This window comes from Bombina bombina, chromosome 2 (assembly GCF_027579735.1).
Source record: "Bombina bombina isolate aBomBom1 chromosome 2, aBomBom1.pri, whole genome shotgun sequence".
Taxonomy (NCBI): domain Eukaryota; kingdom Metazoa; phylum Chordata; class Amphibia; order Anura; family Bombinatoridae; genus Bombina; species Bombina bombina.
Genome location: NC_069500.1, coordinates 855,697,083 through 855,711,026, shown reverse-complemented (window position 1 = coordinate 855,711,026; position 13,944 = coordinate 855,697,083). Strand labels below are relative to the sequence as shown.

The following is a 13,944-nucleotide window of genomic DNA, read 5'->3' as shown; positions in this document are numbered from 1 at the left end:
AAAGTGCTGTAAGTCACTGGCGCCGTATATGAGATAGCTCGCTGTGGGAAGACACAGAAAAAACTGTCTAGTTAAATCATATTGGTTTTGAGAAGCAGATCAATATAGTTTTGTCATAATGTATTCTGCAGAAAATCACTTATATAAAACCATTATAAAAAAGCAATGCAAGTCTATCTGTTTAATATATCTGATTATCTATCTGATTAAGTCCCTGTGGGTATAGTGTATTTAATGTATATATATCCACTTAAATTCTAACTGGAATAGTAATTGGTCTAAGTGGGGTGGTCAATTAATATAAACTGCAAGTCACTTACATTATGACCCATTGCCATAAAATGTCTAGCTACTGGTTGATCACTAGTCTGTTTTTTTTTATGGCTATGCGAAAAGTGACAATAGTTTGCCATTCTATTGTGTATATTATCACTAGTCTTCCCTACATAAAATTTGCCACATATATAATTCAATAAGTAAATTACAAATGTAGTTGTACATGTCAAATATTATTTGATATGAAAAGTCTGATTAGTATGTGGATTCATAAACCTTGTGTTTTGCAATATAGAGTTACATGTACTGCATTACGTGCATTTGAAAGAACCAGTTCTCTTGGTCCTTAACCATAGATCTTGTTGATAACAGTGGACAGGATACATAATCATCAATTTGTCCCTTAGTGATTGTCCTCTTCTATAGCCCACCATGGGCTATGCATACGCCTTAAAATGTAAGGATGGATCAGATTCTATAATGGGCCAATGATGACTCATGAGGTTACCGATGGTCCTTATATCCAGAGCATATTGTGTTTTTAAAAATCATGCGTTTATTCTACCCTCATTGTTTTGTATTTAATTGATCTTTTTGTGCTTGAAGAACCTCAGTTTGGGATAACTGAAACTTCTGAGAAACATTTTCTTATGGTACTTGGATTATACCCACACTGTATAAATTCAGTTGCCATTGCCTTCATTTGTGCATCTCTATTATTTATGTCAGTGTTATTTCTTACAACTCTTAGAAATTGGGCTTTTGTAATTTATCAAAGTATGAGGATGTGCATTTTGATCACAAAAGCTGTGTGTTCATGGGCATGTGTCAACAAGAAAGTAAATGAAAGAAAAAAAAAAAAAGACAAGTTTTCAGATCTCATTGAAAAAAAAAAACATTTAAGAGATACAGCAAATGTAAGGAAAAGGTTCTCTCACCTGATGATATCAATGTTGAACTTTTTGGCCTTTGGAAAAAACTTGTTAGTGAAACGTGTTATAATTAATGTTTTTCATTGTCAGGAACTGTGAAATTGGAAAGGAAGGGCAAGATGTATGGAGCCAAATAAAGGGTAATTTTATTGGAAGGACACATTAATCTGGGGCAAAGGTTCACCTTCTAGCAGGATGTTTCTAAACACAGAGCCAAACCTATACTAGAGTGGTTTAAAACCAAGAACTCTTTAGTATTAACAGGGTGCAGTCAAAGCACAGACTTCATTCCAACTGAGAATCTTATGCAAGACTTGAAAATTGCTGTTTGTCATGATACGTGCATGAGGAGTAGTTAATACCTGGATTAGCTACCCAGCAGAGGTCGTATGTATCAGCATTTCCAGGGTTACTCTGAACTTTTCTTTCTTTGTATAACATATGTTTGTGTTAAAGAATGCCGCCTAAAGACCCCCCTCCTGGTGCCTGCTATATCTTGTACCATGGTCTGCCTTGCAAGAAATATTTTAGATGATCGTAAATTAACATAGTGGTCTTGACGAGACAAAGGGAAAACTGAGATTTAATTGAATGTAACAGAAAAAAGTAGTCAGAACATTAATTGAGTTTTCTACATGTTTACAGGAACTTGATAATCTGTGTAAAGTTTAGATATTGTGTTCATTTTATGCCCCATTTTATTTTAAAGGACTATATGTTTGCATATATCTTATTTTGTTTGTTTTTGTAATTTGGCACAGTGTAACCTGTATTTGTCTTTTGTTATTAAACATATAATAATCTAATTTTGTCTTTGGGCTCTAATATTTGAATTCATACTCTGAAGAGACAAGGTTAAAGGCACGTTACCTAATTTTTAGTTGTGTAAATGATTGGGTTTCCCAGACAACCTTATTCAAAACTCTTGGTGGTGGCAGCAATTAGTAATTTGGGGTGGTGTAGGCAGGATTTGGGGGTTAATTTGATGTCTATTTAGGTCCTTTGTAGAGTTAAAGTTTAATGGAATTTAATGCTATTAATCCCTTCATGCCCACACCCTTCCCATAGTGATGGCTGGGTGGAAAGGCTTACTCGTAACACTGTTTATCAATGGTCCTTATCCAACCTGACAGCAATTTTGATAATTGTAAAATGGTAAAACATGGCAGGATCCAGTTGTGCAAAGCTGGTGGTAGAGACTTAGCCCAAGAAGACTTTAAAATTGTAATTTAAAGGTGGTTTTACCAAGTGTTTGCTTGATGGATTTATTTTTTCAACAAACAAATGTCTTTTTAATGAATGTGTGCCAAAATGAAAAAGTATCTAGTGTACATTGGTACACATCTCGTTAAAATCAGTTTTCATTTCAAGCTTTAATACTGCAAGATTGCAAAACTCTGCATTTATCTTTTGAAAAAACATATAAGGAGCGCCACAAAAAAATATTAAAATCTATCAAATATATCAAATAGACATATATACAATGTTAATGGGATAGTGTATTTGAAGACACCAAATTATTATTATGTCTCTATAACATAGAGACAGTGTAAATACACAAACAAGTTTCAAAATTAAAAATGATGCTTAGTCCCAATAAAATCACTTGGTCGTCAAACGCTGCTCCTTCTCAGCCTTCTGGTGTTTCCTTCCAGGCTCAAAAAGATATGTAAAACAATTTAATCTGTAGAACAGAATAGCCTCTGACAAAGCAGGGAGGAGTGCACAAAACGCATTAGGCCACACCCACTGTTTGTTAGGAGGAGACATAAATGTGAACATAGCACTGTGAGACTGAAGCCGGCTTTGCAGTTCTGCTGTGCGTTGATTTCTTAAGTTTTGTTTGTACACTTTGATCCCTGTATACCATAAGACGTTGGATATGCCCTAAAAGGACCACACTGCTACAGCAACGAATATATGGAGCCTGATAAATTAAAGGACCTAGTCTGATAAATAAAATGACCTAGTGTGATACCTGGGCTGAAGGCTCTTAAAGGGGCAGAGTGATTATCAATTGCAATAACATACCTCATATGTTTGAGGGTACTTTTGTGAGTGCATATATTTGTTTTTATGTATAGAAATAAAATTTATTTTTAATACTGCACTTAGATCTTCTTGTGCGCTCCATTTATTCTGTTCTACAGATTACATTGTTTTACATATCTGCATTTAATTTGTTGGCCATTTTTTAGCAAACACAAATTATTTGGTCTTGCATCATTCCTGAGTAACTGTAGTGAAAATGTAAATCTTATTTTGTGAAAGTGTAATATTAAAAGTTTTAATTGTGTATTGTATTTTTCACTGTTTTTGCATGATAAACAAACGTGCTTTATAATCTAGTGTGATTAGCATTTTGTTAAAGTATTTGAAAACATTTTTTTTTTGTTAATGGACTTTGAATAAAAGAAAATTAAATATATTAAGATTTCAATAACCACATTGAAGCAAGCTTGTTCCTCATGATTACCATTAATTTACCCTTCAAATAAAAGATAAACATAGCACATCAGTAAACACATATTTAAATGTGTACAATGCGTGTTAATGTTACAGACATTTTACATATCATTAAAACAAAATACATCTATGAAATGAGTTAAAATTAATTCATGCTTCATTTTGGCTTATTGACTGTCATTGGGAATTGCTCCAAATTTTATGACTCACTGGTAAAAAACAGCTGTTCATCAAGCCTTTTCACAGTCGTAAAACTGGGTCTGTAAGCAAAAGTAAAAAAAAAAAATACCTGCTGTTTCTAAAAAAAGATAAGTTTTGGGTGGGATAAGTAGGATGAATTTTAAAGGCTAATTCATTAAAGAACTGCTGCAGCTAGAAAACATAATCTAAACATGGCAAGCTATAAAACTGAAATTTAGTCTCTGTGAAGCAATCAAGCAAGTTACAGTCATTGCTTTTCTGTCCCAGTGAATGGCTCAAACAAGGGGTGAATAATAAGAGTGGAGAGTGCATATACAATAAGGAATTGGGTGTATAAAAATGAGGTCAGTGATATTTTGTAGCAAAGAAGGTTGTTGTTTTTTTTACACTGAGAGACATTAATAATGAGATTACTGAGCCTATGTAGCTCTGACAATGACAGCATATAGCAACAAGATATGTAATGACCAATAACAATTAGAGGAAAGAGAGCATGCTGTATAGAAAGAAATGCGGGCAAGTAGATAGATTAGCTACTAAGTATGTATGGGGCTGGTGTGTATATATTTACCACAACTGATCCATTTAAAGGGACAGTGTACCGTGATTTTTAAGGATGTGCATTTGTTTATTTTGGATTGGAAAGTTTTGAGCATAAGAGGTTGGTTAACAGTGTCAAAGGCTGCAGACAGTTCAAGGAGGATTAGCAGAGAGAAGTAGCCTTTTGATTTTGCTGTAATGAGGCCATTAGTAACCTCATTAATCGCTGTTTCTGTTGAGTGTTGGGTGCAAAATACAGAGTTCAATGGATCAAGGAGAGAGTGTACTGTGAGGAAATGGGATAAATGTGTATATTACAAGCCTTTCCAGAAGTTTTGAGGCAAGGGGGGGTAGAGAAACAGGGCGGTAGCTGAATGGGATGTTGGACTGAAAGATTTTTTTGAGGAAAGGTGTGATTAGTGTATGAATTGAACCCCAGACCACTGTAGGAACGGCAAAACCTGCTTGGCCTATACGGGCTTCTGGAACTCAGTGCCAGACTGTAATTGAGCCCCAGACTGCCACTGGTGACTGACCGGTAAATCCTCCTTGGCCAATGGGTCTGTGGCTCAATTCCAGTCCAGCACTGAATTCCAGGAGCCCAGATAGGACAAGGAGGTTTTGCCGGTCTTCTTGCGGTCAGTCTGAGGTTCAATTCCAGTCCGGCACTGAGTTCCAGGAGCCGGTTAGGCTGAGCAGGTTTTCTCTGTGACAAAATATGTATTGTCATGTAAAATGTAGATTATTTAAAGTATTGACAATATTTTAAAAGAAATTTAATAGTTGCGTGTCAAACTAATCTAATTAGATTCTATGAGGAAGTAAGTAAAATATAGATAAAGGGGAATCAGTTGAGGTGATATACTTAAATTTTCCAAAGGCATTTGATACAGTGCCACATGAGAGATTTATGCACAAAAAGGTACCGGGAATAGCTGAAAATAGCTCATGTACAAATAACTGGATAAAAGATAGGCAGCAAAGAGTAGTAATGAATGGATCATACTCAGATTGGGCAAAGGTAATCAGTGAAGTCGCCCAGGGATCAGTACTGGGCCCTGTTCTTTTTAATATTTTTATAAATGACTTGGAGCAAGGATAAAATAGCTACATCTTGGAGGGTGGAGCTTGCCGTCTAAGGAGATGGCCGCGTCTTGAACGAGCTCCTGAGCCCTATCTATTTAGAACAGCCTTAGGCAGTAGCCGACTCAAATTATATGCCCAGGTCCTAGCTAATCGCCTCAATCTGATCCTCCCCTCAATTATCCACCAAGACCAGGTTGGGTTTGTCCCCCATAGAGAGGCTAAAGACAATATGGTCAACATTCTTAACCTCCTAGAGCACATCTCTCTAAGATTCCAGCCATTTTTCTTTCCACCGACGCTGAAAAGGCTTTTGACCGTTTAGACTGGACTTTCCTAATGACAACCTTACAACACTTCCACTTCCCCTATTCCTTCATTCAAAAAATATCCACTCTCTACACCAATCCCTTGGCCCAGATTAGAGTAAATGGTACCCTTTCCGACCCTTTTGAGATACGGAATGGCTCCAGACAGGGCTGCCCCCTTTCCCCACTACTATTCATTCTATCTCTCGAGCCTCTGGCCATAAAAATCAAATTGAATCAACATATTCGGGGGATCAATGTTGGCACCCATTCCCACAAACTGGCTATTTTTGCAGATGACCTGTTGATCACAATGAGTGACCCACTTGACTCTCTCCGAGCTGCCATATATGAGCCCTGGAACTACGGCTCTGTATCCAATTTTTCAGTAAACATGACTAAATCTGAATATCTTCCCATAAATTTTACACAAACTACCCTTTACACCTTAAAATTAGAGTGCACCTTTAGACCTCAAACCAAATTTTTTAAATACCTGGGTATATCCTTATCCCCTGATAAAGAAGATCTACATAGGTATAACTATGGAAATTTAATTTCTGAATTTCAAACACTTGCGTCCTCATGGTTGCTGAAAAATATATCCTGGTTGGGTAGGATCCAAGCAGTGAAAATGATTCTTTTACCAAAGGCCCTTTACATCCTGCAGACAGTGCCAATTCCAGGTATTATTAAAGACATAGATACACTACAAAAAATGATAAACAACTACATTTGGCGAAAAAGACCCCCACACATTAACAAGCACACCCTCTATAAACTCCACGGGGAGGGGGGACTGGGAGTCCCAAATCTTCGCTCCTAGAAGCTGGCAATCTCCTTACAGAGAGTATCAGATTGGTGCAGATCTGGGGGACCAGACTCAAAAAGATGGATTCAAATTGAATCAGACTTATCATATTCTAAACATATCAGTAGCTTAAGCTGGAACCCAGCTTTCCTCAACAGCCATGCAGTTTCCCACTCCGCTATAACCAATGAAACATGGTCAGATTGGAGAATGATTGGTAAATCCTTTAAAAACATTTCCACGCCTTACTACAATTATTTATAACCCGGAATTCACCCCTGTTCTACAAGCAGTCACTTCAAATTTCCAGACACTACAGCAGATGCTCCGAATACACACTCTCACAGAAGGGAATAACATTAAATCCAAAGGCCTCATTGATGCTATGGAGCACCCTTTCTTATCTTCATGGTTTAGAGTACACCAAATTAGACACTACATAGTCAGGCATAGACATAGAACAGACCTCTTAAGGCATTTAACAATGTTTGAACAGCTTTGTTTAACTAAGGAGATTCCCTCTAGGGTTATCTCTAATCTATATAAGCTTACTCTGGCCAGCTCCTACCCGCTCCTGCCTCCCTATACTAGGAGCTGGGATAGAGAACTGAACTCCTCTACACAAGCCCAGACATGGTCACGTAGATTCATAGCCTTGCCTCAGTCTGGTCATTCCTCACAAGCGAAGGAAACTAACAAAAATAATGTCACAATGGTACCTAACTCCAGCAAAACTTAAATACATCTACAAAAATACATCAGGTCTCTGCTGGAGGGGATGCCAAGAAGAGGGCCACCTTTCCCACATTTGGTGGGATTGTATGCATATAAAACAGTACTGGGCAGATATATTTAATTGCATCAACAGGACCTTGGGTTCTAGCCTGGTTTTCACCCCAGAGATGGTAATGCTCAATCATCCTAACAACCTGACTTGCAAAATAAGAAAACATTTATTCCAAATCCTACTGAATGCGGCCAACCAACTCATCCCCAAGAATTGGAAAACCTCACAAAGTCCTTCCATTTCGGAATGGATAACCCTGGTGAATAAAAATGTATTACTAGAATGATTCCACTACTTCAAGTTGGGCCAACTGTCATTCTTTCACGATATACAATTCCTCTGGGATTCTTTTATACTGGTGTGAACATTGCATCCCACAATACCCCCTCAGGCCACAACAATTATCAATAATTTACATGATTCAAGGAGCATCACAGTACACACACAAAAAATTTCTTCTGTATTTTTAGGTTTTGTTTATTTTGTTTTAGTAGTATTAATTGTTTAGACAGTTTCCCTTGTTCAATATCTTTGTATCATGCCTAGACTGCAGTTACTAGGGGTTTTTAACCCCTGGCCCTGTTTTCTTTTCTTTATGCTTCCTATTCTTTATGAATAAGGTTAATGTCCTTCATTATTTTGCCCGCTTTATCCATTTCCATGGACATACCCGGATCTTAGCCCAGATGAAATGAACTTGTCCCACTAAGGGAAGCCAAAGGACTTTGAGAGCACCCAAAATCAGCTATATTTTCTGTATAACACGTTGAACATTATTGTATCATTGCTTATTGATTCTGTATTGTTGGAAAATATTTTCAAATACAAAGAATATATATAAAAAATAACTACATCTCTATTTTTGCAGATGATACTAAGTTAAGTAAGGTCATTAGGTCAGAGTAGGATTAACTTTCGTTACAAATGGATCTGCAAAAATTAGACGTATGGGCAGGTAAATGGAAAGTGAGATTTAACATGGAAAAATGCAACATTCTACATTTTGGAAGTAAAAATAAGCAGGCAATGTATTATTTAAGATAAAGAGAACAAGAGGAGCGCCTCATGTGCATATCAATATGCTAAATAGTGATGTAAATCAACTAAGCCAAGTGGGTACTCACATGCAACTATAGTACACTTGAGTACTGGTAGGTGCAGGCTGGAGTCTTAGGGTGTACCAGCTAACCCTTTCAGTAGAACCAGATGATCTCACAATGAAGCAATTAGTTAGGCTGCTCTCCTCCTCATATACAGCCAGAGCTGTATAGATAATAATAAAGAACAAGAGGGACACCTCATGTGTGCATCAATATATCTATATATGTTAAATCAAAGAAAAAAAGCCACATGGGTACTCACAATTGGCCCAAGTACACTTATGTACTAGTAGGAGCTGGCTGCGATTGATAATTTTTAAACAATAGCAAGCAAAATTTTAAATTTTGCTTGCTATTGTTTTAAACTTAGAAGATAGCACAGGAGTTGTCAGCGCTTAAAATCTAAAAAGGATACCCAAGCCACTCTCCACTATCTCCTCAAGATAGAAAAATGGACAAATATTATGGCGAATGAGAGGGCGCTAATAGCTGGGTATACTTAACACACCTAATTACTGAGATTAAATCAAAACAAAGAATAAATAAATCATATACGGTGCATTTTCAATCTTTTACTAGTGGAAATATCCCTGATACATAAATTCATAAAACAGTATATGAAAATAATAAAAAACACATGAATTAAAATTAAATACAGTATGTGTGACTAATGCTGTTGGAATACCACCCTGATATACAAAAATATATTAGTATAATAAGCGCTTTTAAAATTGCATTGATCAATGTTTGATTCCTTAAAATAAATGGTTTGTTCCTAAATATAAGGGACAGTCTTTTTAGTCCTTATAAATTTCAAACGGATAAAATCCCTTTTAATTGTATGGTTTTTGCATACAAAACTATCAGTGTGATAAAATTTTCTGGATAAAAGTAACAAAATGTTCCTTATTTACGACACTTTGTATCCTTGCTTGGTTATATGTATAACTTTAACTCACAGAAAGTTGCAGCGACTGTATCCCGATGTCGCTGTGATGTATTTCATAGACTGTGGTCTTTAATCGTAACACTCTCTTTGCGTGTGGGCCGCTTCATGTGCTGCAGCTCCTACCCTCTGTCACAGGATTCTCGACTCCCTCCGTGGGGAGGTTACCGGCAGAGGTACGCCGCTCTTTGCGTGTGGATATCTGGTGAGCTGTTAGCTTTTTGTTTCCAATACTCACAGCTCCCTGATTGTAACAAGCAGTCTTGGTTTTCGTAAGTGTGATCCTCGAGGTGAATGGGCACCCGCTCTTAGCGTTAATACGCGCGGGTAAATACTAGGTACCTAGTGAGTTTGGTTCTGGTAACAGGCAACTTCAACTTCTACGCGTTTCACCCATGTGTGTGGGCTTTATCAAGATCTTGATAAAGCCCACACACATGGGTGAAACGCGTAGAAGTTGAAGTTGCCTGTTACCAGAACCAAACTCACTAGGTACCTAGTATTTACCCGCGCGTATTAACGCTAAGAGCGGGTGCCCATTCACCTCGAGGATCACACTTACGAAAACCAAGACTGCTTGTTACAATCAGGGAGCTGTGAGTATTGGAAACAAAAAGCTAACAGCTCACCAGATATCCACACGCAAAGAGCGGCGTACCTCTGCCGGTAACCTCCCCACGGAGGGAGTCGAGAATCCTGTGACAGAGGGTAGGAGCTGCAGCACATGAAGCGGCCCACACGCAAAGAGAGTGTTACGATTAAAGACCACAGTCTATGAAATACATCACAGCGACATCGGGATACAGTCGCTGCAACTTTCTGTGAGTTAAAGTTATACATATAACCAAGCAAGGATACAAAGTGTCGTAAATAAGGAACATTTTGTTACTTTTATCCAGAAAATTTTATCACACTGATAGTTTTGTATGCAAAAACCATACAATTAAAAGGGATTTTATCCGTTTGAAATTTATAAGGACTAAAAAGACTGTCCCTTATATTTAGGAACAAACCATTTATTTTAAGGAATCAAACATTGATCAATGCAATTTTAAAAGCGCTTATTATACTAATATATTTTTGTATATCAGGGTGGTATTCCAACAGCATTAGTCACACATACTGTATTTAATTTTAATTCATGTGTTTTTTATTATTTTCATATACTGTTTTATGAATTTATGTATCAGGGATATTTCCACTAGTAAAAGATTGAAAATGCACCGTATATGATTTATTTATTCTTTGTTTTGATTTAATCTCAGTAATTAGGTGTGTTAAGTATACCCAGCTATTAGCGCCCTCTCATTCGCCATAATATTGTTTTAAACTTATCAATATTTGTTTTAATAAACTGAACTTGTTTTATGCAAGCTTTGGTTTATTACCTTCTATAGCAGTTTTACACACTGCTTCTGACTATCCATCAGCACATATTGTGACAAAGATCCCCCTGCACTATCTACTCTGCACCTGGGGAGGTTCAGCTGGTACACCTGAAGATACCAGCCAGCTCCTACTAGTACATAAGTGTACTTGGGCCAATTGTATCCATTTTACTTTTTTTTCTTTGATTTCACATATATGGATATACTGATGCACACATGAGGCGCCCCTCTTGTTCTTTATTATTATCAATATATTATTTAAATGGGACAAAACTTAGCCAGAGGAGGAAAGGGATTTGGGAGTAGTAATAGATAACAAGCTAAAGATGGGTGCACAATTCAGGGCAGCGGCTACAAAGGCTAATCAGATACTAGCATGTATTAAAAGAGGCATTGATTCAAGGGAGGAAAGCATAATTCTGTCACTATATAAATCCCTGGTAAGACTTCACCTTGAGTATAGAGTGCAGTTCTGTGGACCGATGGCAAAAAAAATATATTGCAGAACTAGAAAAAGTTCAGAGAAGGGCCACAAAGCTAATAAGGGGAATGTAGAATGTAAGCTATGAGGAGAGGCTAGCCAAACTAGGTCTGTTTTCTTTAGAAAAAAGGTGCTTGAGAGGTGACTTGATTAATTCCAAGAAAATTGTTTGTGACAAGAGGTCACAATTTAAGGTTGGAGGAAAGAAAATTTTAATCTCCTGCAACAGGAATAATTTTTCATGGTAAGAGCAATACAATTGTGGAACTCATTATCAAAGGAGGTAGTGAATGTCAATACCCTAGATACATTCAAAAAAATTTGGATACATTTCTGTCTAGAAACAAAATTCATTGATATGATTGCTAGTATTAAATAGGTCACCTTTTTAGTGATTATTTAAGTTTAACTGGAGCTTTTTGTAAGTATTTTAGATTTGTATTGGTTGAAGTCGATGGACTTCAGTCTTTTTTCAACCTCATCTACTATGTTACTTGCTATTATTTCAAACATAAAGATATATTTAAAAATATATGTTTATGTATAAAATAATATTAAGCAAACATTAAATCCATTTTAAGATATCTACAATAATTTAAACAATATGCATTGTACATGACAAAGCATATTATTTAAACATTGACCCCTAATCTGACATAATTTAAACTAACTGTATAAGATAAAGCCCAAAATATAAATATTCAATATTTAATTTATGCATTATGCATAATGCATAATGTTTCACTATTTGCATATAAATTAAAAGTGATTAATGTTGCTTGTTGTGTTTATTATTTGTAATTAAAAACAGTATAATTAATAATATTGATGCACATAACTGCATGTCTCTTATGTAAATATATAATTTAATGATACTGAGTATTGTAACATAATTATATATTAACATATATATCTATGTTTTCCCTAATAAACACAACAAGCTTACATTAACACATTTTAATGTATATGCAATAGTTAAAACATTATGAACTATGCATGCATAACTATTTAAATATTAAATATCAATGTCAGGCCTGACTACATTATATCTACAATATTTTAAATAAAATGCATGGGTCATGTAGAATACATTTTAGTTTAAGTATTAGATATATAAATTAAAATGTAGATATCCATGCTTGATGCATTTATTTAAAATATTTTTAAATATTGTAAATAAAAAAATATATTTTGAAAATAGATATTTACGGTGGATATTGAAAAGAATCTCCCCCCTTGAAAATAATCACATTTTGTTGCTTTGCATCCTGAAATAAAGACAGGCACAGTTTTTGTTTATCCAGTTGTAATTACTCAGTGCAACTTATAACATCCAAGTGAAAGATATAACACCAAACAGAATCACTGAGTTGCAAAAAGGATCACACCTCCTAAAATTACTTGTAATCTCAATCAGGTGTAGCTAATCACCTTCTCAATGGCACACACAAAGCCGTTTGACCTTCAACTGTGATCAGCTGTGGGCATATTGATTAGCTCAGCATGGAAAGATATTTCCTGGAGCATCTCAGTCCCTGGTAGTGCAAATGAAGCAAACAATCAACTATGGGTGGCAAGGCACTGTCAAAAGATCTCTGGGATAATGTTGTGGACAGGCACAAGTCAGGAGATGGATACAAGAAAATATCAAAGGCTTTATCAATGCCTATAAGCACAGTGAAGTCTAATATTAAGAAGTGGAAGGTATTTGGTACAACACAGACCCTCTCTGGATCAGGACGTAGCTCCAAACTCCAAAAAGCCAGGAGTAAACTGGTCAGAGACGCAGCCAAGAGACCCACAGCAACTCTGAAGCAGTTGCAGGAATTTATTACAAAGAGTGGTAATTGTCATGAATTATCCACAAATGTGGCTTGTATGGGAGGGTTGCAAGAAAAAAGCCACTCCTCAAGAAAGGCCACATGCAGTCACAACTGAGCTTTGCCGTAACACAAATAGGAGATTCTGAGACCACATTGAAAAATATGTTATGGTCAGATGAGATTAAAATTGAATTATTTGGCCTCAACACCAAACTATATGTCTGGAGGAAATCCAACACAGCTCACCATCCAAATAACATCATACCTACAGTAAAGCATGGAGGTGATAATATTCTGCTTTGGGGGTGTTTCTCTGCAGCAGGCAATGGATCACTTGTCAGGGTAGAAGGAATAATGGATTGGGCAAAATACCATCAAATTCTTGAGGAAAATATGCTGCCCTCTGCCAGGAAGTTGTCAAAAGGAAGAAGGTTCACCTTCCAACATGACAATGACCCAAAGCACACAAATGACCAAACAGTGGTTGAAGGAGAAAAAGGTGAATGTCCTTGCATGGCCTAGTCAGAGCCCAAACTAAAATCTCATTGGATATCTGTGGCATGACTTGAAGACTGCAACCCAGAAACGGTCACCATCAAATGTAACAGAACTGGAATATTGCACAGTCTAGATGTGCCAAGCTAGTAGAGACACATCCCAACTGACTAAAGGCTGTAATTAAAGCAAAGGGTGGTTCAACAAAATACTGACACAATGGGATGAACCTTTTTGCAACTCAGTGATTCTGTTTTTGAATTGTCTTTATTTTTGCCTGATATGTTGGTGTTATTTATTTCACTTG

The 13,944-nt window shown here is 36.4% G+C and overlaps 1 protein-coding gene across 1 annotated transcript in view; it reads left to right on the top strand.

The window, feature by feature from the left end:
- The window catches only part of ADGRL3 (adhesion G protein-coupled receptor L3), a 1,741,359-nt gene that overhangs the window by 845,298 nt on the left and 882,117 nt on the right, over nucleotides 1-13,944 (top strand). The window lies entirely within an intron of this gene.